This window comes from Stenella coeruleoalba (assembly GCF_951394435.1).
Source record: "Stenella coeruleoalba genome assembly, chromosome: 1".
Taxonomy (NCBI): Eukaryota; Metazoa; Chordata; class Mammalia; order Artiodactyla; family Delphinidae; genus Stenella; species Stenella coeruleoalba.
In genome coordinates this window covers 4,171,184-4,197,057 of record NC_137169.1, presented here as the reverse complement: position 1 = coordinate 4,197,057, position 25,874 = coordinate 4,171,184, and the positions used below count along the sequence as shown (strand labels likewise).

General features: G+C 56.4%; 1 protein-coding gene across 3 annotated transcripts in view; it reads right to left on the bottom strand.

The window, feature by feature from the left end:
- KCNAB2 (potassium voltage-gated channel subfamily A regulatory beta subunit 2) overlaps positions 1 to 25,874 on the bottom strand; it is a gene marked incomplete at its 5' end in the record, with an annotated part of 93,903 nt that overhangs the window by 58,935 nt on the left and 9,094 nt on the right. The window contains one exon of one of the 3 annotated variants that reach the window (XM_079946217.1): positions 11,400 to 11,518. The exons of the other annotated variants lie outside the window; for them this stretch is intronic. Of the gene's footprint in view, positions 1 to 11,399; positions 11,519 to 25,874 lie in introns of those variants that run through there. 3 annotated transcript variants of the gene reach the window in all.

Here is a 25,874-nt window from a genome sequence, read left to right as displayed (position 1 = left end):
TAAGACACTGATGAAAGAAATCAAAGGTGACACAAACAGATGGAGAGAGATACCATGTTCTTGGATTGGAAGAATCAATATTGTGAAAATGACTATACTACCCAAAGCAGTCTACAGGTTCAATGCAATCCCTATCAAATTATCAATGGCATTTTTTACAGAACTAGGACAAAAAAATCTTATAATTTGTATGGAGACACAAGAGGCACCAATTAGCCAAAGCAATCTTGAAGAAAAGAAAATGGAGCTGGAGGAATCAGACTCCCTGACTTCAGACTATAATACAAAGCTACAGTAATCAAGACAGTATGGTACTGGCACAAAAACAGAAATATAGATCAATGGAACAGAATAGAAAACCCAGAGATAAACACATGCACCCATGGTCAACTCATCTATGACAATGGAGGAAAGGATATACAATGGAGAAAAGACAGTCTCTTCAATGAGTGATGCTGGGAAAAAGGGACAGCTGCATGTAAAAGAATGAAATTAGAACACTCTGTAACACCATACACAAAGATAAACCCAAAATGGATTACAGACCTAAATGTAAGACCAGGCACTATAAAACTCTTAGAGGAAAATATAGGAAGAACACTCTTTGACACAAATTGCAGCAAGATCTTTTTTGACCCACCTCCTAGAGTAACAGAAATAAAAACAAAAATAAACAAATGGGACCTAATGAAACTTAAAAGCTTTTGAACAGCCAAGGAAACTATAAACAAGACAAAAAGACAACCCTCAGAATGGGAGAAAATATTTGCAAGCGAATCAACAGACAAATGATTTATCTCCAAAATATATGGATAGCTCATGCAGCTCAATATCAAAAAAACAAACAACCCAATCAGAAAATGGGCAGAAGACCTAAATAGACAGATGGCCAAGAGGCACATGAAAAGCTGCTCAACATCACTAATTACTAGAGAAATGCAAATCAAAACTACAATGAGGTATCCCCTCACACCAGTTAGAATGGGCATCATCAGAAAATCTACAAACAATAAATGCTGGAGAGGGTGTGGAGAAAAGAGAACCCTCTTGCACCATTGGTGGGAATGTAAATTGATAGAGCCCTTAACGAGAACAGTATGGAAGTTCCTCAAAAAAAATAAAAATAGAATTACCATATGACCCAGCAATCCCACTACTGGACATAGACCCAGCGAAAACCATAATTCAAAAAGACACATGCACCCTAATGTTCATTGTAGCACTATTTACAGTAGCCAGGTCACGGAAGAAACCTAAATGCCCATCGACAGATGAATGGATAAAGAAGATGTGGTACATATATACAACGGAATATTACTCGGCCATAAAAAGGAACGAAATTGGGTCACTTGTAGAGATGTGGATGGACCTAGAGACTGTCATACAGAGTGAAGTAAGTCAGAAAGAGAAAAACAAATATCGTATATTAATGCATATGTGTGGAATCTAGAAAAATGGTACAGATGAACTGGTTTGCAGGGCAGAAATAGAGACACAGATGTACAGGACAAACGTATGGACACCAAGGGGGAAGTGGGGGGGGGATGAATTGGGAGATTGGGATTGACATATGTACACTAATATGCATAAAATAGATAACTAGAGGGCTTCCCTGGTGGCGCAGTGGTTGAGAGTCAGCCTGCCGAGGCAGGGGACGCGGGTTCCTGCCCCAGTCCGGGAAGATCCCACATGCCGCGGAGCGGCTGGGCCCGTGAGCCATGGCCGCTGAGCCTGCGCGTCCGGAGCCTGTGCTCCACGACGGGAGAGGCCACAGGTACCAAAAAAAAAAAAAAAAAAAAAAACCACGATAACCAAAAAAAAAAAACCCAAACTACTTCTGCAGTTTTCAAAAACAACAAGCATAATTTGTTGGACCCACTTCCTTCCCCACTCTTGTCCTATTTCTCTCCTTCCATCACAGGAAATGTCCTCTTGTCTGTAATTCCCCTCCCTTCTGCCCTCATGCCTCTGAGGAAGCTACCATTGCCAAGGTCGCCGTGACCTCCCTGCTGCTACGCGAGGTTCCTCAGGTTTCCACCAGTCTTCTGGCTCTGACCTCCATTGCTACGCTGCAGACCCCACGATTGTATCTCCAGCCCCCATCTCTCCCCTGGACCGCAGATGCGTGTATCCAACTGTCCACTAGGCATCTCTACAAGGATGTGAAACAAGCGCCTTGGGGCCATACGTGTAACACGAAGCTCCTGACCACCCTGTCAACTACAAATTGGTACTTGCCACGGGCACTTGCCATCTCCCTCTACAAGGATTAGATCATGTGCTGCTGCAGCTGCTGACTTTCAACATCCCCTGAAAGGAGTTCAGGGTGGAGAGCAGAAATGAGGCGCTTGGTGCTCTGAGAAAAACTGGCAGAACAGGGCTTCAGATAGTTAAATATTTTCAGGAGAAGATTTAGTGAGCCTAATTTTTGTATTTCCTCATATCTAGAAAAACATTAAAATCCTTCATGGTGATGATTGTTCCTCGTGACTAACAGAAACCTTCTGGAAAAAAATATGTGCTTGATTGCATGGACTCCCCCCTTTGCCAAAATCACGTACATACTGACCTTCCCCTGACCTCTTCGGTGCAGTTTCTCAGAGCTATCTGAAACGCCGTCCCCCCGGGCCACAGTCCTCCTGTTGCCCCAAATAAAACTTAACTCTCACTCTCACGTTGTGCATTTTTTTAAGTCGACAACTCCCACTGCAGCCCTGTTCTTCCACGGCCACCCCGTCATGAGGCCATCTTCAGAAGCCACCAGAGTCCCACGCTTCTTTTTTTTTTTTTATTTTTGCGGTACGCGGGCCTCTCACTGTTGTGGCCTCTCCCATTGCGGAGCACAGGCTCTGGACGCGCAGGCTCAGCGGCCATGGCTCACAGGCCCAGCTGCTCCGCGGCACGTGGGATCTTCCCGGACCGGGGCACGAACCCGTGTCCCCTGCATCGGCAGGCGGATTCCCAACCACTGCGCCACCGGGGAAGCCCAAGTCCCACGCTTCTTGCGGTGACCTCTGCCTCCTCCTCCCTGGCCTGGCTGCCACCTTCCCTCTCTTAGTCCCCGCGACAGCTTTCTGACAGGTCTCCTGGCTTCCACCTTGACCAGGAGCCAGAGCGAAACTTCCGGAACATAAATCAGATCATGTTGTTACTTTGCTCAAACCTTCCAATGGTTTCCCATTCTACCCAGAGTGAAAGCACAAGTCTCAACAGCGGCCTCAGCCCGGCCCCGCCTGAGCCACGACCTCTCTGACCTCATCCCCCCCCCCACTCACTCCGCCCCAGACACGGGCTCTGTGGGGTCCCGTGAACCAAGCAGACACTCCAACCTCAGGGCTTTTGCACCTGCCCTTCCTTCTGCCTGAGCTCTCTGACCCCTGACCTGCCGGAGGGACCCCTGACCTTCACCTCTTAATACAAAGGTCACATTCTCAGGGAGTCTTCTCTGGACACTTTATCTTAAACTGCAGACCTGTCTTCCCTACACTCCCCTGGTCCCTCCCCTGGCACGTGTCACCTTCTAACACACCTTATGTTTCACCTATTGTCTCATTTGTGACCCCAAGATGCCAGCTCCATGGATGCAGGGAGTTCTGTCGGCTGTGCTCACAGCTATGCCTTGGCACGCCTGTGGTAGGGGGAGGGCCTGGGGACTCGGCTTGCACGAGGTGGCAGGGGTGGGGACAGGGCAGCCTTCCTGAGGGTGCTCTGTCCAGCGGGGGTGTTCATGGCAGCTATAGGTGCCACTGGCCACACTGTGGGAGGCATCCCCAGGGAGGTCACCTGTCCCACTCCTCACCCTAGCCCGGACTCTGGAAGCTCAGGTCCTTCAGGGTCAGCAGTCAGCTCCTCCGCCCACAGCCGGGCACTGGCCACGCTCTGATGCCCACTTCACGTGGAAAAGAACTGCAGGCCACGAGCAGTGCTTCTGTCTCATTCCTCTTGGGGGGTTGGCACCTTTGCCACCTCACGGGGGTGGGGGGGAAGAGGATTGGTGAGGTTTCCCCAAGCCCCTGCTGAGCATTCAGGACACAGTCCAGGGCCACAGCCAACGTGCCCAGAGCCCACCTCCTTGCCCTGTAGCTGCCGCTGTCCAATCAGGAGCCACTGCATCTGCCTGGCAGCCAATCCCCAAGGAGCTGACGTCCCAGTGGGGATGCTGAGACTCCCAGGCTGCGCTGGGCTCCTGCACCCCTAGGGGAGGAAGGCTGGCACAGCTGCCCACCCCACCTCCACCCTGGACTGTTCAGAAACCATTTGGCAACGTGACAGGCTCGGAGGGACGAGGGACGGGAGGGGCGGCTGAGAGGGTGTGGCTCGGGGTCCAAGCTGGGAGTCCGAAGGCTGGGTCCCTCCCGTCTCCTGCACGCCCAGCTGGTCTGCGTGTGACCCGGAGCAAACCACCCGGTTTATACTTGGAGACATAAGCATGGAGTGCTCACAAAGGCCCGTTCATAGTTTCTCATGGGAGCAAAGAGAAGATACGCTCTGAGCCCAAGAGGAAAGATGTTGAGTCAATGCCAGCTCTCACCCTTTGCAGGCTGAGCTGAGTGATGACAGGGGACCTAAAAGGCTCCATCTGTGGACACCGTCTTCTCTCCAACTTATTATTTTTAAAACTTTAAAACATCAGAAAAATTGTAAAACACCAGAATAGCAACAAGCCCCCATATACCCTTCATCCTACTCACTGATAATCTGCGTTTGCCTCATTTGCTTGCATGGCCTCTCCTCCCTCCCCCTCTCCCCTTCACCTCTTCCCCCTCCCTCTCGCACACACTTTTTTTTCTGAAACATTTGACAGTTGCGATCTCATGCACTTCACACCTCAACACTGCAGCGAGCATTTTCTGAGGGTAAAAACTCTACCTTACATAACTACAACACCGTGATCATATCTAAGGCAATTAATTCAATACCACCTGATATATAGCCTATATTAAAAATTTCCGCCTTCCTCCAAAAACAAGAAAAACCTCAAATAAACAATCCAGGCTACCACCTAAAAGAATTAGAAAAAGAACAGGGACTTCCCTGGAGGCGCTGTGGTTAAGACTCTGCACTCCCAATGCAGGGGGCCCGGATTCGATCCCTGATCAGGGAACTAGATCCCACATGCATGTCGCAACTAAGAGTTCACATGCCGCAAGTAAGGAGCCCACGAGCCGCAACGAAGGAGCCCGCCTGCCGCAAGTAAGACCCGACGCAACCAAATAAATAAATAAATAAATTTTAAAAAGAAAGAAAGGAAAAGAAGAACAAACAAAACCTAAAGTCAGCAGAAGGAAGGAAATAATAAAGATCAGAGAAGAAATAAAATAGAGATTAAAATTTTCCCATTGATTCCAAAAAGATAGTCTATAGTTTAAAAAAATCCAGAATCCATTCCAAAAATAGATGCTATAGCTTAAAAAAAACCCACCGGAATCCACTCAAGGTTCACCTAACCCAGCACCCCTCAACTAATCTCCTAATCCAGCACCCCACCCCCCTACCGTTTTTTCATTTTTGTTTTTCACGGCATTGGTGTTTTTTTTTTGAAAAGCTCAGGCCATTAGTCCTGCTGACTGTCCCACATTTTGCATCTGTCTGACTGCAGCCTGATGGTTAGATCTGGCTAAACCTTTTTGGCTAGGTGTGTCCTTCTGGCGCATCAAACCAGGATGCACACGCGCGTTTGTCCATGACGGGCAAAGCCAGGGCCTGCCACTTGGTTAAGGCAGCTTCCGCCATGGCACAGAGTACTAATTCCTTCCTAATTAACCAGGAACCACAGGGAGGGCTCTTTGAGGCTGTGTGAGAATGCAGTTCCCCTGCAACCTCTCACTGTGTTTTCTCCACTTTAGTTTTCCCAGAAAGGTCACTATGCAGCCTGTTAGGGCTCCGAGGGCAGAGGACGCGAGAGGGCAGGAGGCCGAGTTTAAATGGGAAGAAAACACAGAAACGGATTCCTGGAGTCTTAGGCTGACATCAGAGCTGCAGCCCCGTCCAGGCCCTGATGCTCAGACTCTCAGGGACTGACCAAAGGCCCCACGGGGCCTCTATGTGACTCTGGGGCCTGGGATTGGCCCTGAGACTCGGGCTGGCGGTCTTCTGGAAAAGTGGACCCATGACATGATTTTAAACATGGACAAGCACATTTATACACACAGAGGGAACGCCCCAGAATAAACCAGATGCACTGTGCAAAATGTCCAGGGTCACAGCAGACCACGGTGAGGCGCCCTTGACCAGGACACACGAGCTCGCTCTCTCTCTCTTTAAGCCTCAGTCTTCTCATCTGCAAAATGGGGGCCTGGCCTACATGAGCCTCAATTTCTCTGTTGGAGCTAAGAATAAATGATTATATTATTCTGGGAGCTAATGTGCCTGGGGGTGTCCAGTTCGGATCTGCAAGTGGCGCTCTCTCTCTCTTCCTCTCCCTCTTTCTCCCTCTTTCTCTGATCCCTTCAGCCTCAGCATTAAAGATGGAATCTGTAGCCTCTCAGAGTTGATGAGAGCTACTGGCACGAGATGGGAAGGATTCAGCGCATCCAGGCGAGAGGAGAAAAGGAATTCACAGCTAAGCCAAGAAACCACAAAGAAAAGTCAGACCGAGCCCACGAGTCCAGGGACACACAGTGATAAGAGATGCTTTCTGAGCGAGCCTGCTTGGGGGACCACCTGTTCTGGCTCCTCAGACGTGCTGGTTGGTGAGCTGCCATCTGATTTGCATAGAAGGAGGGTATGAGGGTCTAGGAGATTGAATCATCGGTCCCCATTCCTGGCTCCTTCCGTATCCATGTCCTTTGCCGAGTGACTCTGCCACCTCCCCCCAACGTGCACGCATGCATACGACACCCACCCCGCCTCCACACACACACAAACACACTCTTGGGCCAATGTGGAGCGAGCAGAATGACGATATGCCAGCTCCAGCCACAGGAGACTTGCCCTGGAGCCCCTGCCATCATCACGGATGAACCTGCTCCAGACACACCCCCCGCTGGTCCGAAGAGGCCGAGCTCACACGCTAGAGCCACCCGGCCCGGCCCGGGCATCACGCGTCGACCTGCGACGTGGAGCCAGCAGACCCACGAATGCAGACAAACGAGCCTCTCTGTGGCCTGCCACCAGGACTGTTACGCAGAAGGCGAATGGAGTTTTAACTTTAGCACTGCTGGGAGCCGTTCTGCTGTGTTTTAATATTCAGGGTCATTCTCGTTACATTAAATTATAACTCCAGCGGGAGGCCGGGAGCTACTTCCGGTTACTGGAAAAGGATGCCACAGCTGTCCCTTTACCGTAGGTTCTGGAGCACAAAACTTGGGTGATGGGAACCTTCATGTAGTGAGAGTTCACGTGAAGCTAGCCCTTTGGGCTCTGGAGAGGGTAACTGTTTCTAAATCGAAACCTTGCCGGGTCGACACCCGTTTCCATCTTCTTCTGGGGCTTGGTGGATGACACAATTCCCCCCTCTTTGGGTGACCCAGGAGACCACTCCAGGTGGTGGGGAGGGAGGTGAGGTCCAGTTGGGGTTCAGATCTAGCCCTTGGTTTGCATCGTAACTCTGCCATTTATTGGTGTCTGACCTTGGGCAAATCTCCCAACCTTCCGAAGTGTCAGTTTCTCCACCTGTGAAATGGGAGGGTAACAGGAGTCCCAGAGGAGCTGATGTGCTACCAGGTGGGGGTGTGCGGTGATGACCACGGAGGCTGGAATCCGCTCGTGCCCGGCGCTGGAGGAGCGAAGGTGCTGCCCGAGGCCTGGGAGTGCCTCTCGGAAAGTCCGCGATCACAACTCCTTCCTGAACGTTTGCACCGCGGGCCAAAGGCAGGTGAGGTCACTCTTGCACAGAGGCATCTGTCCCAGAGGCAGCCTGCTCCCAGGCAGTGGTCCTGCCTTCCAGAAAATCACTTTTCAGGGTCCTCAGACTCACTGCAACCTCTCCTTTTCCCATGCTGCCTCTCTCCCCTGCTCTCAGAAGTCTTCTCATCTTCTCCAGCTCCCCAGAAAAAGGCTCATCGCTTACGGAGGTGGCCAGCCATGCACAGGTATGACTCGCTGTCACGGGGGGCCCTCTGGGGCTGCATCCTCATTCTGGATCATCCTGGAAGCTCAAAGCTTCCCGAAGGCTTGGCCCTAGATCGCTGAGGTCTTAAGAACAATGACACTGTATGAGTCGTCTGCTGCCACCTGACAAGGGTTGGAGGCTTACAGCAACAGATATTACTCACACAGTTTTGGAGTCAGGAATCCGGGACTGACTTGGCTGGGTGGTCTGGCTCAGGGTCTCTCCTGAGGCTGTGGGCAGGATGTCAGCTGAGGCCACCATCTCATCTCAATGCTCCTTGTCTTTGCTTTTTGCTGCACCGTGTGTCTTGTGGGATCTTAGTTCCCCAACCAGGGATTGAACTCAGGACCTGGGCAGTGAGACCGTGGAGTACTAGCCACTGGGCTGCCAGGGAATTCCCCTGAAGGCTCCTCTTCTTAGGTGTCTCCTGCACAAGGCTGTGCGCAGTGGGCCTCAGTTCTGTACTCCTTGGGTCTCTCAGGCCGAGGCAGTTTGCTTCTCCCAGAGCAAGGGATGGAGAGAGAGAAGCTGCCGTGTCTTTCTTTATTGGTCACAAAGACCAACCCTAATACGATGGAGTGGGTGAGGACTAAGAGGCGGGGCCGCTGGAGACCATCTTGAAGGTCACTCTGCTGTGACACCAGTTATGGACTGTTCCTCACCTTCACCCCGTCCCCACTTGCCCTGAGACCACAGGGATGTCGGCTCCTCCAGGGCAGGGGCTTTGGCTCTCCCGCTCACTGACGTGTCCCAGCAGCGCCAGGCACATGGCCGACGCTCCGTGAGCTCTGACTGCGGGACCGAGGAGGAGACGCTTACGGCACGTGGGTGTGACAGGCGTGTGAAGGGCGTTGGGTGATCTCCCCGGAAGCGTCAGGAACCAGGGCTAGGACTTAAGCAGCTGCTTCTCAAACTGATGTTACTTTGCATGTTGCTTCTCGAACCCCGTAAATCCCTTCTACCAAAGCCCTGAGGTATGGCTCTGACTGTGACACGGCATGAAACCACTGCCCTTTATGGGCCCAAAGCCTGTGGGAGCCACGGCGGCCACAGGGTGCCTCAAGAAGAGACAGGAAGAGGTGTAACTGCTCAAAACCACACACATCCGGAAGAGCGCTTGTGTAACACCCCCTTCCGCTCTCTCCCAGAGGCCAGGAGCTCCGAGACAGGAGCCAACTCTTCTCCTGTGAGCAAGGTGGGTGGCAAAGAGCGAGAGCTGCTGAACCTGCGTGCACTTGGGGTGTCCGTTCTGCCTGTGGAGTCATCTTGGAGGACAAACAGAGAGGCCCAATTGCCGGAAGGGGCTGGAGGCCAACACTCACACTCCCAAACAGTACCACCCAGATCTCGCTCAGATTCAGAGGGAGCTCGGGGTGGGGAGAACGGGCAATCGTTACTGGGGGCTGGGGGTCACGGCCAGGACCCCCCCCCCCCGCCCCGCCCTGCTGCTCTTGGCCAGTGAGAACCTCAGTCTCTCCTCTAAACTCGTGAGGCCTGAGCCGGCGGGACGAGCGGCATGGAGACCCCTCCCCAACCCAACACTAAAAAGCACGGACCTCACGTGGTCAGACCACGGTGGAAACATCTGGACCAGCCACAGAGCCCACGGCAAGACTGCCCGACAGGGCGTCTGCTCATGTGTCTAACTGATGCCCCATTAAGAATTCCTTATAAAGATCACAGACTGGAAGTTTCAGTCTTTCCAAAGCAACCTTCAAGCACCTGTTCCCTGATACGAACGAGTCAACCAACACAGAGCCGTGGCTGGACGGCTCAAATTGAATTGATTCCACAGCAAAAAAAAAAATCAAATCCCAGCTCTCCCAAAGCAACGGTGGAAGGCCTTTCCCCTGGTACAGCCCCCCAAGATCCTCACCATGGCTGAGGCGCCTACTGGCTGGGCGCCTTCCGATCGAGGGGAAGCCTCGCTGTGGCTCCTGGTTACGTCAGGGCTGTGCACGGTGATGGTGGCGGGGGGAGAGGTGGCCTGCTGGGGTCAGCAGCTGAAGGCCCCCAGTCGTGGGGACAACCACCTCCCATCCCTGAGAGGAATGGAGGCTTGGCTCACGGGGTGGAGGGGCCTCGTCCCCTGGCCACGGCTCCCCCATCTCCATCTGCATCCCGGTGACCACAGGTGGAAGGGTGTGGTCACCGAAATCTGGCCAGAGGGGCCTCAGTGCTCTACAGACCACGTGAGCTGCAGCGGGTCAGGGCAAGACGCGGGAAACAGAAGCCCGCACGTGCTCCGGAATCTCCGTAATCTTCCCCGGGGGCCCAGGCCACAGGCTTCCCTGCGGTCATTCATTCAGCAAACGTTAGAGCTCTCCTGTCCCAGCCCGGGAAGCTCACAGCCTCCTCCCCGTGCGCCGCCCTGGTCTCCCGCGGTGACCACAGCCTGCACCAGTATCCTGCTGGGGCCCAGAGTGGAGAGGACAGCAAGGTTGGGGAGGGAAGCAGCAAGAAGCTGGGCTTTTCCGGGCCGGGAGGGAGCCCCTTAGGCATCAGGGAGCCCCCCTGCCCCCCCACCCACCCACGTGGTGAACATGGGCCGCCCTTCCCAGACAGAACTGCAGGGTGGGGAAGGGATTCAAGGGGTCCTCGGCCACCCTCCCCTTTGCATGCGGGATCTTAGCTCCCCAACCAAGGATCAGACATGCACCTCTCCCTCGTGCCCCATTGGAAGTGTGCAGTCTTAACTATTGGACCGCCAGGGAGGTCCTCGCTTTGTTTTCAAGGTGGGGACCCTCACTCCTTCCGCCTGTGAAACTACTTTGCACTCAGAGATGGGAACCCAGGCTGGGGGCTCCCGGGAGACAGCGGATGGGCAGGAACCTCTACCAGAGCCTGCTAGGGCCCCTTGACAGCTGTGCCCTCACCCCCCAAGGCTGGACAGCTGTGCCCTCACCCCCCAGACTGGACAGCTGTGCCCTCACCCCCCAGGCTGGACGGAGGTGGCCCTGCCACACTCTTGATCTCCGGGCAGCTCCTTGCCCCAGGGATGAAAGCAGAAGCCAGCAGCCCCGGAGGCAGAGCCGTGTCAGATGCCTCCTCTGAGTGCCACCTGCTGCGCCCCCCTCGCCCGCCACCCAGCAGTCACTGGGTCACGGGAGGCCTGCCGGTCCCCTTCAGGGAGGATGCCTGCAGCCTCTGTGCCAGCCAGCCACGTGGGCTCGGCCTGGGTCCAGCAGGGCGTCTACAGGGGTGGCTGCAGCCAGTCCTGAGGGGGCACAGGGCCTAGGGGGCTGCTGGCCTGATGAACCCAATCCCTGCAGAGGGAGCTGGGGTCCCATCCCCTCAAGCACAAAACCCATCCTGGGAAGCAGGGTCCCCGAAACGCCCTGGGTACCTGCTCCTGGGTCAGAACAGCCAGAGACAAGACCATCCTGGTGTGTACGAGGTGGAAGGTGAACACCGCAGGACCACGGGGCCGACCAGGAAGCCGGTGGCAGCGAGCGACAACGTGGGGGACGCTCAGCTAGCCAGGGCCCCGGCGAGACAGGGTGTGGCCTCTAGTCGCAGGCGTGCCCCGAGGAGGGCCCCAGACACCCCGGCCTTCCTGACAGTGCAGCAGCTGCCCTGGGCAGGCAGGGTGGGGGGAGCCCTTTCTGCGGGAGGGGGAGGGGACAGACACACAGCCACCAGCTAGTTCTGGGGATGTTACAGTTCCTGCTTATCGGCGCCGGCTCTGTGCCCGGGCTGGGCTACGCACCTTTTACCCACGTCCCCTCATTTGATTGTCCCCCCAGTCCTGGGGGGGTTACTGCTGCTCCCCCCACTCCATCGATGATGACCCTGAGAGTCAGAGGTCAGGCCTATGGCTAGGATTTGAACCCAGGGCTGGGCCGATTCCAGAGCTGTGCTCTGAGGTGAGCACTGCTAGGATGCCCCCAACTGGACGGTGAGCCCGGGGCAGGGCTGTGTCCCTCACTCACGTCCCATTCCCAGTCCCGCCACCGCGCTGGGACATAGCAGGTGGAAGCAGATGACGCAGTGGTGGGGGGGCCTGGGAGGATGGGTGAGGGGGGGCTCCCTCCTCCCTGGGGAGGAGGTTTTACCCACAGTTCCAGGGAGTGGGGTGGGCACGGGGCTCTGAGGCTGCAGTGGGAGTAGCCGCTGTGGGCCCCCGGTGGGGTTAAGACACAGATGGGGCGGTGGGGAAAAGAAAGAGGAGAGAGAAGGGAGAAGTAAACAGTTTGGGGCGCTCTGGAACATCTCATAAGTGATTGAAGACAGCAGCTGTCGGGGGGTGAGCAGGAGGGGGCCGGAGAGCCAAGGGACAACGGAAAAAGAGAGGCCCTGTGGGGGGGGGTCGGGAGGAGAGTCCCCACGGCTGACGCCCCGCACACAGCCCTTGCTGTCTTTAACCTTCTCAGACGAGGGCACTTTTATACACGGCAATCAAGGCCCGTGAATACTAAATGCCACCCAAGGCCACAGGCCCATCAGTGGCAGGGCTGGAACGGGAACCAGGTACATCTGGCTCCAGATTGGGACTCCTTCCTCCACCTGCCCTGGAGCCCCCTTGGGCCTGACTCTGGACAGGTACCCTCTGCTGCCCACCAGCACGGAGGAGACCCTGTGGGTCCACAAGGCACACTTAACTCACTGCTCTTACACACCTCCAGGCAGCAGGTAGAAGTTGGACATTTCAAACTAATGCCTGTAACTTCGCGAGCTGCTTGGCGCTGTTGGTCACCGTGAGTCAGGTCTCAAATCGCCACTTCACTCCTGGCCCCTAAGAGTAAATCGTATTTCTTCAAGTATCTGCCAACGCTTTTTCAAGAAGTTCCTTTGGACTGGGAGGGCAGGCAACCACTAAATGCTGGGCTGTGAAGTTAGGGATACTTCATTTGGACGAGGGGCAGCTTCTCTTCTGCGTGGACGCATCTGAGCCATAGATTTAAGCTGGATCAATAAACATGACAGACAGAGCTGCGGAGTGGCCCAACTGCCGCCCACATGCCCCACCTCCTGAATCATCTTCCAGCTAGTGTGGCCTGGGACACGGTCTATCAGCAGGGTCCTGGGGTGGGGGGAGGGGCATCCAGGGAATTTTGCTTTCCTCGTGGAAAGGGACAGAATCTTCTGGAATGTTCTTCATGGAGGAGTCTGTCTCCATTTTCAGCAGAAGGAGTGGTGCGGGTGGAGGTCTCTCAGGCTGGATCGGGGGCAGGAGGTGGTACCTCAGAGGCCTGTGTGGGGTGACCCACAGCAAGTAGTCTTGTACTGTCCCCCCAGCTCGACCACAGAACACGATCGCATGCCAGGCTGGTCTTGAGACCTCTTAAAGTTACCTCCTGGTAAGTGCGGACCTCATAGGGATTCTAGCTGTTTCCACAACTTACGGAGGAAGTTCTGAACAGATCTGCCTCAAGGTAACTCACATTCCTTTGGGCCGGGACCTGTCCCGGAGTGTAGGCGGAGGACTGGGTTCGTGCATCCTAGACACTCCCAGTGTGCGGAGCAGAGAGCGGGGTCCAGGGCTCCAGAGACACACAGCTCCCTCTGCAAAACCCCCATGGGGAACTCTAAGCAAGTGAGGCCTCTGGGGATGACCGAAGTGATGAAACATGTCCTTTATCATGTGTTTTTTTTTTTTTTTTTTTTTTTTTTTTGCGGTACGCGGGCCTCTCACTGTTGTGGCCTCTCCCGTTGCGGAGCACAGGCTCCGGACGCGCAGGCTCAGTGGCCATGGCTCACGGGCCCAGCCGCTCATGTGGGATGAGGGATCCCATGTGGGCATGTGGGATCCTCCCGGACCGGGGCACGAACCCGCGTCCACTGCATCGGCAGGCGGACTCTCAACCACTGCGCCACCAGGGAAGCCCTTTCATGTTGATTTTAAATCAGCATCCTTGTAACTTCTACCCACAGGGCCCACCTCTGTTCCCCGGCCTGGGAACTAAGGATGGTTTTCACGTTTTTTAAGTGGTTGGAAGAAAAACAAAAGAAGAATATTTCACGGGACGTAAAAATTATAAAAAATGCAAATTTCAGTGTCATCAATACTGCTTCACTGGTACAGAGCCATGCTCAGGTACTGTTGGGCCTCCATAACAAACGCCACAGATGGGGGGGGAGGACTTCAATGACAGACATTTTTCTCAAAGTTCTCGAGGGTGGAAGTCCGAGATCCAGGTGCTGGCAGATTCAGTGCCTGTGAGCACTTCTTCCTGGCTTGAGGACGGCCACCTTCTCCCCGTGTCCTCACAGGCACAGAACGAGCTTGCTCTGGTCTCTTCCTCTTCTTATAAAGGCACCAACCCATCCTGGGGCCCCACCCTCAGGACCTCATCTAAACCCAATCACCTCCCAAAGGCAAACGGCATCCCACTGGGAGTTAGGGCTTCAACATATGAATTTTGGGGGACACAAACATTCGGGCCAGAACACTTATTCACGTATCGGCCACGACTGCTTTCACGCCACGTGGCAGCACTGAGGAGCTGGGATAGAGGCTGCACTGCCTGAAAGGCTAAAACAATTATTCTCTGACCCTCTGTAGAAAAGGTTTGCGGATCCCTGTTCTAGGAGTTACCGCGGCCTCTAGGCTTCACCTCCGTCCTGGAGCAACAGGGGCTTCAGGCATACAGTCTCTGGAGCAACAGACCTCTGCTGCTGGACCCCGCCTCTGCCCCCGTGAGCCCACACCTGTTTCCTGGGCCCAAGTGTCGGCCGTTGCCTCTCTTCGAGTGGTGCCTCAGTTAAGTGAGGTCACTGCACGGAGCACTCTGCCTGGGCCCCATGTGCACTCTTGGTCACTGTCATCCTGTTCATCTCCTGCATTCAGGTGTAGCTTGCGTGGTTTGGTGACTTTCAAGCCAACCCTGGGATTCCGTTGAGAGTTTTCAGCGTATGAGATCACAACCTCCTCTCCGGGGACTGGACAGTAATCCAGTTTAATAACTGATAGCCAGAAGCAGACCCATTTCAAAGGCGGCGTGATCTGTAACATTTTGCAGCCCCGTTCAAAACCTCGCTTGGGGAGGGGGGGAGGCAAACGCAGGAGGTGTGTTTGTCAACGCTGGTGCCTGGACGGGCCACACGTCACATTCCGGGGGGATTCACCATTGGTGGGCGCTCAGCTCCGAGTCCTGCAGTGCCCACCCTGGTCACGTCATGGGTGAGGGGTCTCCTGGAGCCTTCGTAGAAATGCAAACCTTCATGGTTGAAAAGCTCCTTTTTTTTTTTCCCTGGGGAACACCTCCCGGGTGACATGTTATGCAAATTTTCCAAGTGTCCCAGACAGGCCATGTGCAAAAGCGTAATCAAATCCACAACGTGGCTCTGTGGTCCGTCCCAAGGATCCTCTCTCTCCCAGTGGTGTGGAGGTTTCACAGGGCTCCACAGTGACTCATGGAAGCCGAGTGGCCCTGAGGACATCGCAGGAAAGGGGACCCCCAAGAGGGCTTCTCTAATCCTGCCCAGCGGGGTCCCACCTGCTCTTCCCCCTCAGATGTCTGGGGAACAGAGCAGGGAGGGTGGCCCGCAGGTGGGGCCCGGGGGTTTCCTGCGGCTGTTAACCTGCGGGGGTCTGAGGTTAATCACGTGACTCAAACGTGCCTGCCCCAGCGATGTTGCCTGCACAAGAGAAAGCTAGTTACTGTGGAATCTTATTATTACTTAAAAAAATCTCTAAAGCCCCGCATCAACACCAGCAAACCAAACCACCACCAGACAAACCCCCCCATCACTGGTAGATGTCTTTGATGGATAGGATACCTCCCTAGGATGCTGGAGCACCTGATGAAAGGTATCTCTGGTGGGGACCGCAAACCTCTGGTGGGTGCAGCCAGGGGCCGGGGGTGGATATGTGGGCTTTGGGAGTCTCTGCCACGTGCAAACAGCCACAGACAATTTGTGAATGAAAGGGTGTGGCTGTGTTCCAGTAAAACTCTGTTGAGCAAAACAGGTCGTGGGCTGGACTTGGCCCTCAGGCCATAGTTTGCAGAACTTTGACTTCTGACATTAAAAAAAGGTGACATTCACTGAAATTAAGACAAAAGTGTGGGTCCTTATGATGTCCACAGCACTCACAGCTCTGCTCTGTCCTTTCGTGGGGACACTCCCGTCAGGAAGGGGACCCCCTCAGGTCCAAGATGACTCCCATGCTGCCTGCTGGCTGAGCCCCTGACCCCGTTGCTCAGCGGGGGTGCTGGGAGGGAGAAGGCACAGAGGTCCCATGTGCCCTGAATCCTCATTCACCTGCTAGTCATTCTGACTTATCATCGGACCGCAGGCCTGATTAATCTGCTCCTAGTAAACATGTAAAGCCGCCCTCCCAGCCGCTCGCTGGGGACAGCTGGCCACGGTCGCAGGCTGCCTGCCGCCGCTGACGCCATACTATTTTTGGTTACTCGTTCTGTCTCATTTATTTTTGATACGAGTTGCACATACAGACTGTATGTTCTCTTTCTTGCTCCTGCACTGAGATGAAATAAGCATAGTATTTTTAAACCCAGCTCGTGGGGCCTCAGCGCAGCACCTGGAAAGCCCCGTCCAAGGTGGGCCGCCTGGCCTCAGGCTGCGGCCCACAGCCTTGCCTTACCCTCCTGGACACGGTGACCCATCAGTCCCGGGGAGACACTGGGCCTTCAGGGTCCTGCAATGACACTGGGCTTTCAATGGCTGGGGGTCCAGGACATCTGAGTGCCCTCTGAGTGGCAGGGAGGGACGAGGCACCAGACACCCACCTGAGCAGCATCTCTGGCCTCATCCCTGGGTGGGGACCAGTCCAAGCTGCTGGTGACTGAGTGCAGAGGTGTGATGTGCTGGGATAAAGGCTTTCACGTGCACTCACTCGCTTAGCCTTCATCCCATACCCTGTGAAGTTGGTACTGCTTATTACCAACCACTGGTGATGGCTGGGGAAACGGAGGCTCAGAGCGGTTCCGTTGGCCTGGCCATGCCCCCGCGCAGCCCTGAGAGTCCCTCCTCTGAACCACAGCCCTGTGCTGCCACGGGCAGAGAGGGAACAACCAAAGGCCTCCTCCCAACAGGGGTGAGACAACCGTGCTCTCCAGGATGAGAGTGGCTGGGATGGGGGGTGGGCAAAGGCAGGGGGGCGTCTCCTTAAGAGACCAGCAACGATGCAGGTGCGAGCCGGGGAGGCCTGGGCCAGGGTGGGCTGGCAGCTGCTGGAGCCGGGAGGTGGAGACCAAAGGCCGGCTGGCGGGTGGATGTGGGGTGCTGGGGGAAGACAGGGGAGCAGGGTGACCCCCCCAGCTCCTGACATGGGGGAAGTGGTGGGTGCAGCAGGTTGGGGGAGCCTGGAGCCTGGTGGCGCTGCGTCCAGTCCGAGGGGCCTGTGGGACACCCACGTGGGGGGCTGGGGTTTTCCTCCGGGCTCCTCCCCTCTCTCCTGCCACAGAGCCCTGGCAGGTGCCGTCCCTCTGCCCGGGACGCTCTTCCTTTGTGTCCCTGCTCAGATGTCACTTCTCCAGAGAGGTCGTTCTGGAAAGCCCTCTCCAATGTCCTGTCCATCACAGCAGCACGTGCATTTCCTGCAGAGCTTGTATCCCAACCTGTGGTGACTCCACCCGGCTGTCCCCCTGACCAGATGGTGAGCTCAGAGGGCAGCCACTGGGTTGGTCTCATTCCCTGCGGAATCCCTCGTGCCGGGACGGGGCGATTGCTGAACGCACGCAGGCAAGTCACGCCTGCTCTGCATGGCTCGCGTGCTCCTTCCTGCAGCTCAGCACCTCCTCCACGGGGTTTCACGGTGGGAGGGTGCAGTTCGCAGAGGCCCAGGTCAGGATCTCAGGCCATCACTGGACTGACAGGCTCTACCAGGTCTGGAGTCCCCAACCAGGATGATCCCTGGTTCATAACACAAGGACAGAGCCAGGCATCTCAAGGGCATGTGTGCACGGGCAGAGAGCACGTGTACATGCATGTGTGCACGGGCAGAGAGCACGTGTACATGCATGTGTGAACATGCACATACACTCACACACCACCTTTACCATCTCCATGACCTTCACCTCCATGACCTTCACCTCCATCACTTCTACTATCTCTAGCACCTCCACAACCTCCACTTCTATCATGCCCTCCACCTTCACCCCAGGCTGGCTCTTCTTCCCCCAAGCGCTGCTGCTTTGGAGTCTTCCCCCCCGAACGACCCTCTGAGCTTCAGTTCTCACCTCCATGCCCACGAGCCCCACGGCTGCACCGTCAGCACCCCCGGCCTGAGCCCCAGTTTCAGACTCTGTTGGCCGCATCCACATAGCTGCCCCTGGAACACTCCCTCTCCTGCCCATCTCCACTGCCAGCCTCGGGTCGACCACCTGTCACCAGAGTCCCATTCCTCTTTCTCCACCGCAGATCCATCAGGCCACGCCTTCACTGGCTGCCCAGGGCCTTCAGCCTCAGGCCCAGTACCTGGGCTTAGTCTGCAGAACCATTCCCAGCCAGGCCTGACTACTTTTACAGGCTGCTTCCCGCACGCCTGCCTGCCTCTTTTCCCACACACCTGGCCTCGGGCACGCCTGTCTGCCTCGTTCCCTCATGCTCCTGTACCTGTGGCAGCCCCTGCCCTTGCTCCTTCTGTGCCCCACCCTGGGGTGGGTGCCGTGTCTCCCCATCCGCTGGGGACGTCACCAACCTCAGGGTCTAATGCAGTGGTTGCTTCCCCGTCCTGCACGGGTCACCCCACACTATTTGCAGTGGTTACCCCCGGGGCGGCAATAGCGGGGAGGGTGTCGGCACGTTCCATGACTAACACCTCTACCGTCCGAATCTTCTGAACTACTCCGCTAAAGCCCTAAGAAGCAAAGAGCTGGGGCAGGTCTACTCGACTCCAAAGCCAACACTCTTAACGCCCCCTCATGCCATTTTGTCCCAGGCTCCCATGATGATTTCTGGAGAAGAATGCTCCCTGCCGCTTTCTGGTTTAAATCTTTGACACTCGAATGCCAGCCCAGCCTCTGGGCACCCTCATCCCCAGTAAAACCTCCCCCTCTTGCCTAAATCTAACTGGGGGACACATGGGGCTGAGGTCCCCCACCCCACCCCGGCTTTTCTACCTCTTTTATTCACCGGAGCAGGGACGAGGAAGGACTCGTCAATTTGCCCTCAGAACGTGAATAACCCTGGACCAGGCATTCCACCTGTGAACAGGGGAATGGGGATGATCGGAGGGGGAGGGGCAGGCAAAACACCCTCCAATTCCCAGAAAACAAGCCGGTGGCTCATTCTGGAATCCCCAAGACAGGGATTTTCAAAGTCTGTGTGTCCTGGTCACACCTGAGATAGTTCTCGAATCTAATATTTATCTACTTATTTTTCCAGCTATCTTTGAATTATGACAAGTAATGCTGGCTTTCCCTTACTTGCAGGAATGGCAAGTTTCATTTCAAAATAAGCTTATTTAAGAAAAAAGTTTAACCAGCTGAAAGAGAAATGCAAACTCTGAAACACGTCTGGCTGTGTGCACATATGACTCAGAGCATCAGATGAAAGGCCAAGGACTGGAGTGTGGAAATACTTGCCAAAGACAGAGAGACAGACAGACAGAGATAGAGAGACAGACGCATCTGAGTGCAGGAGGGGGAGTGCTTCCTGAAACCCACAGCCTCAGAGTCTCCTCCCCAGAAATCCCAGGAGAAGGCATGTAGGCTCCACCGCAGAACCACAGGGCAAAAGTGAGTTCCAGGTGGTCATGCAGTTCTTTCTTTTCTTTAAAACTAATTTTCCTCCCCTTTTGTGAAAGCATGTCAGAGTTCCTCCAATTACAGGAAGTTTATCAAGAGAATCTAGGGAGAGACCAGAACCCTGGCAGGATGTAGCGTTCCAGGCCAGCCCCGGAGAGCAGCTCTGACGAGGGTCTGGGTGGGCGGACGTGCCTCGGAAAGGGGGTGTGTGTATGCACGCACACGCACACAGCCCACAGGTGTGCATACATGCACGCACACGCACGCACGCACACACAGGCCCACTCTACCCATCGGCCAAGCAGCCCGAGGTCTGCGGCCGCTCGTGTTCCCCAGGAGATGCTGCGGAAGGCCTCTCCTCCCTCAGGCTGGAAGCTCCGCCCCAGGTCAGGCCAGAAGGGTGGCCGGAGCTTCCCGTGTGTGGGAGGACTTGCAAGCTCACGGCTCGCGTGCCAGGTGGTTGCAGGCCAGCCCCGGGGAGCCTCCCGCTGCTCCGAAAAGCAGATGCTCCACAGAGCAGGTGAAGATGAAGGACCCAGGATCCCCCCCCGGGTACGGGGGGTGGTGGCTAGAAGGACTTGAGAGCCATCTGGGCGACCCAAACGTCCAGCCAGAGCACATCTCAGACACGACTCAGAGAGTGTGTCCCACACCTTTGGGGTAGGCTGAGGGGCTGTGCCCGCCCCTCCCTCCCCTGGGATGAAGCGCACCCAGGGGTGCTTTTCCTCCCTCTGGGGCCTGGCTGTGCCCACTTCCTGCCTCAGTGGATGCTCCCAGAGCCATGGGCGGGGCTGTCTCCCTGGGAGGAGCCGGGCCCCCATCAAGGCAACAGGCATCTCCTCACCCAGCGCCCCAGGCCTGAATGCCCCACGTGCACCAGCCCCTCTGTGGAGGCTGAGGGTCAGGGGGCCACACACAGCGTGAGAACTGGCTGGGGGTGTGCCGTGGGACAGAGCTGTGTCGCCCACACTCCACAGCCCCAGCTCTCTTTTCACGCCGAGGGCGTTTCTCGCCTGTTCTGGTATCTGGACCTTGTCCCTCAGAGGGGAGAGGTTCTTAAAGATAAAGAACAGCGGAACCAGAGCGACCTGTCCCCAGTGCTGACCAGTGTCAGGGGGACAAGGGGGGCTTCCTGCTGCAGGATCGAGACTCGGCTGACTGCCCGTGAGGGCCTTTCCCTTACGAAACCCAAGCCCTGTCCTTCACGCCAAATAGAAGACAAGCTGCAGGTCTTAATGGCCCACCTCTAGGATTCCCTCCCCACTGGCGCCGGTGAGGGGGTCCGGGTGAGGCAGCGGCTCCCGGCCCCCCACACTCACCAGCTCCCTGGGGGGCGGTCGTGCAATCCCAGAGGACTCCAGGCAGCACCCACGGGCGGCACTGAGTCCCGGACACCCTGCGGTCAGCATGCCTGCGGCATCTCCAGCCCCTTGGCCGCGGCTGCAGTGCCGCGAGTACCTGGCTGGGGCGTCAGAGACAGAACCTCTGCATCCGCCTCTGAGCGTGATAACCAATGAGCCGAGGGACTGCGGGAGGGGGAGGGGAGGGGGAGGTTCGAGCACGCGCTTCCCCTCCCCCTTAAGTGGTCCTGGTTTTCCCCACTCCTTGGGGGGCATCCGCAGTAAGAGGGACAGAGAAATGCCGCATCTCCTATCAGAGCCGGACCGAGGTCTTTTGAACTGAGCCACGGCGGGAAGAAAACACAGAGTTTGGGGGGCGGGGGCGGGGAGGAGGAAGCACCCCTTGCCAGGGATTAGGGCTGTGACCCCGTGACGATTCAAAGCCTGACTCGGCAGCTGACACAGGAGGGAGCAGAGACGGCCCAGCTCTCGGCAGATGGCACATGGAGGGAGCAGCTCCAAGCTGCTTCCTTTGGCCCGGGCAGGGGGGTGGGTTTTAACCGCTTACCCCCCAGGCTGGGAGCAGGAGGGAGAGGCCGGCACCCTGGTGTCCCCCAGACAGGCAGCCTCAGAGCCCGTCTCTCTAGTCCAAGAGGACACGTTGGCGCCCTCCTGTGCCACCAAGCAGTCCCTGGACACTCGGCCCTCCCCCAGGGCTGGTGGGGTCTCTTCCTCTCTGGAGCCTTGGACAGGCCACACCCCGAGGGGCCCTCCAAGCAGGGTGCCGGGCAGGGAGGACCTGGGGAGCCTGGGTGTTCCCATCTTGCCCGCTGCTACGAGTTTCTGCAGTAACACTGGGGGGCTGGTGGTGGGCCATGGGCACGGGGGCCACCTACTTCTGGCCAGCCCCGTGCAGGGGCCTCTGGTCACCGTGTCCAGCCAGGCCCCTCCCCTGTAGACGGCACAGCGCCTGGCACAGCACAAGGCTGACTGTCCGCAGCTGATCCCCCAAACGCCGCGTGATCGCGTACACGGTGGTGCGGGACCCCTGGGCTTTACGGGCATTTCAGCGGTGACCCTTAGAAGAAGTTGAGCGACAGACCTAAAGGCTGTAGCACAAGCCCGTCCCTCCCCGGGGGAGGCACAGGCTGGCATCCTGAAAACGGGGTCCTATCTGAGCACCTCCCACCTGCCCTCGATGGGACACGCCGCGCTGTCTCACCTGCTCACCTTGTCACCCACAGGTGAGCTCCATGAAGCCTCCCCAGGCTGCTGGGCCCACCACTCTGAGGCCAGGAAGGGGGCTCTGCCCTCTAAGTATGCTGGCAGGTATGGCCGGGGTGACCCCATACTGGACCCCACTCCTCACTGTGGGCCCCGGCTCCGGGTGTAACTGCTGGCTTTCCAGAGAGGGGGTCCGACTCGACCCAGCTTGACCCCAGGTCCACACCCCATACTCCCACTCTTACCCCTTAGCCAGTAACACCCAACATGCAGTTCCTGCCAAGGGGGAAGAATCAGCAGACCAGAAAGGAAGCCATAGGAGCTTCTGGAGGGGACCCTGGGGGTGGTGGTGGGGAATCAATGGCCGAAACCTGCTGTGGTGGCTCAAATTGTGCCCCCCGCACCCCAAACATATGTCAGAGTCCCGGTCCCTGGTATTAGTGAACAGGACCTTACGAGGCAAAAGGGTCTTTGCAGATGTAATTAAGGTCGGGTCATCCTGGATCGGGGTGGACCCTACATCCAATGACAGGTTTCCCTAAAAGAGGAAAAGACACAGATGCAGGGAAGGAGGCATCGTGATGGAGGCAGAGACTGGGGTGATGTGTCCCCCTTTGCTGGGGGGGGCCTGTGTCCCCAGCCCTGGTTCAGTTCCACACCTTGAGGGGAGCGGCAGTTTGCAGGGAAATTTCTGCAGCCCTCGTTGCATTAGCATTTGTGAACAGGCTCCTGGGGCCCTCCCCACTCCCCAGGGGACTGTAAGAATAAATAACAAATGATTTCAAAGCGGATCACGCTGCTGGTACCACACGACAGAGGCATGAAAGATTAATATCTTGCCCATGCAGCACTACGCTAGCGATTGGAAAGCCAGCTTTATTCCACCTCATCCATTAAAGGCTCTGCTGAATTAAAAGAGATGCAAAAGAAAGCCATCAGGCACTGTGCCTTTGCAATCATATAATTAACAGGAAAAAAAATGCGTTTTTAAATGAAAGTACTCATTGCAGGTGAGGTTGCGAAGAAGATACTCCAGTGAGACGTTGCTGCTTCGGGGATGTGTGGCACAATCTTTTGGGAAAGTAATTGGGCAATAGATCCATAGCTTGGGATCCAGAAATCCTACTTATATAATGTAACCTAACCGTCCAAGAGAGGAAATAAACTTAGAGGCGCACCCGTGTTCAAGACAGCATTATTGGGAAGAGTGAAAAGATGCTAAATCCCAAAGGAGATCATGTTTCAGTGAATTTCGGGGAAAACAATAGGCTATAACTCGGTCACTCGCAGTGACGTCTCCCTGTTTGGGAAAGTCTCGGGCAGTGATGTGAGTCGGGGAAGAGGGGAGTCCCACGATTCTGCAGGCGGGAGGGGAAAGCATACAGGAGAGTGGGGAGGGGTCCCGCCTCCCAACCGCACTCTTCCTGCCTCAGACTCAGCGACCCCCTTCTGGTGGGAGGGTCTGTGTAAATGAGGCAGGGAAAGAAAGGATCCAGCGGGGCTCTGCCAGCACTGAGCTGAGGGCTGGGCCGGACCTTTATGCGGTTTCCTCTTACCAGGAATCCTGGCGACCCCAGCCCAGGGGCGAGGCCAAGTGTGAGCATCCACCCCGTTAACAAGGCGACATGGGGCCCAGGGTCCTCTGCTGGCTGTGTGACCTGAGGTCAAGCATGGAAGCTGTTCTCACCCACGAAACACCTACTCCTGGGGTGGCTGGAGGGTTAAGAGTAGATGCTTGGAAGGTTTAAGCAAGAGCCTGACAGAGCAGATCCCATTCCAATGGCGGCTGCTGATACAAATAATGATAGGACAGCAATTATCCTACCCCTCCTCACACCCGCCATCAACGTCATCACTGTTGCCATGACCAGCATGATCGTTGCCCTCATCATCACCACCATCACCATCACCATCACCACCACCACCAGCATCACCACCACCACCAGCATCATATGAACCGCCTGCCTCCTTCCTGCTGTGGGGCAAAGGCTTTCAGCCGTCCAGCCTCCTTCCTGGAGGTCCCCTGCTCCCATGGAAACCTGCTCACAGGACCATGGCCTCCTCTGCCTGCCGCTTGGGACCACTCAATCTGGATGCCCCGGGACGGCTTCTGCAGTTAGAAGGAATTAACTTCGCATAATTAAGTGGCTCTGCTGTAAACACATGAACGTGGCTGCTGGGCACTGAGCACGCAGTCTGTTCGGGGAGGCTGCCGGGCTGCAGGACACAGCCCATCTGTCCAGATGCCAGGTGGCTGGGAGCCTGTGGCCGCCAGCCTACGATGCCCGCCCCCGCACCGGAGCTGGAGCTGCCTCAGCACACAGGCTCTGAGCACCGGGCTGTGTCTTGCCCTCAGCTGCAGGGGTGCATCCTCGCTGACTGCCATCTTTGGCTGGGTGCCAGGCCGCAGAGGCCACGGCTGCTCTGCCCTCCCTGGGGCATTGCCTGTTGTTCAGAGTGTGGCAGGATTGTGCCCTGGGGATAAGATACTTTGCGGAGAATCTGTCAGTGGGGTGGCCAGCCTGGGGGAGATGGAATAAGGGAGCCCACGGTGGGGACGGCCACTGCCTGCTTCCAGGGAGCCCAGGCTTGGTCCCGCGGCTTCAGCTCAAGGATCCAAAGCTCACCAGGTAGCTCCTCCAAGCAGGGCCTCTGAAGGTTCCTGGGCTGGACGAGTGGACCGAAGGGGAGGCGGGAGACCTGTCCTGCCTGCAGGCAGCACCAGGGCCGGTGCTAGGACTTCATTCCTGGAGTGGAGCCTCACACAGAAAGGATGAGTGGAGGATTGCCAGGACGGTAACATCACCTCTTCGCAGCTCCGCGCCCTTGACATCAATGCTGTGAGGGGATGGGGGGCAAGGGCAGCCGTCCGACGCTTGCGAAGCGCTGGCTCAAAGGACCGTGGGCTCTTGGAAGTTGGGGAAATCAGCCTGGGTCAGGCTAGTGTTCCTCGGGCCTAAAGGGAGGGTGACAGGCCTAGTGGTCCTGCCTCTGCACCAGCAGTATTCACCCACATGTACAGGGAAATGAGCATCCCTTCAGAGGACCAAGCATGGGCCGTCTGGCTTAGGAAGTGGGGAGGCCTGGGTTGGGGGATGCGGGAGCACCCCGAAAATGGTCTGATGTACGGAGGAGGTCCCAGGGAGGATGTGGCACAAGGTTTGGTTCTTGCCCAGGGGTTTCCCTTCTCTGATCATCCCGAGTCAGGTGGTAGCCACTAGCCTGTCGGCCAGGGTGCGCCATCCGTTCCCAGCTCCGCAGAGGGCGGCTCCAGCTTGCCGGGGTGGGTGGGCCTTACACGAGCTGTTTCCTACCCTGTTCTACCTTCTGGGAGAGTCCACCGCTCCTGATCGTTGCTGAGAGGCTGCTTCTGCCACGCACCTGCCCAAGGGCTGAGCTGGGGGTACAGAGGTGACGGGACAGACGCACCCCGTCCTTATGGGGCACACGCTCTAGGAGGGACCGGATGTCAGCAGCAAAGACCATCCTGGAGTGTTGCTCAGAGAGACCTACAGGATGTTGGTGAGGGCTGCTCAGGGGGTGAACACAGGCTGGCAGTCAGAGAGCTGCGTGGTGGCCCCAAGCTGCCAGCAAGTATGATTC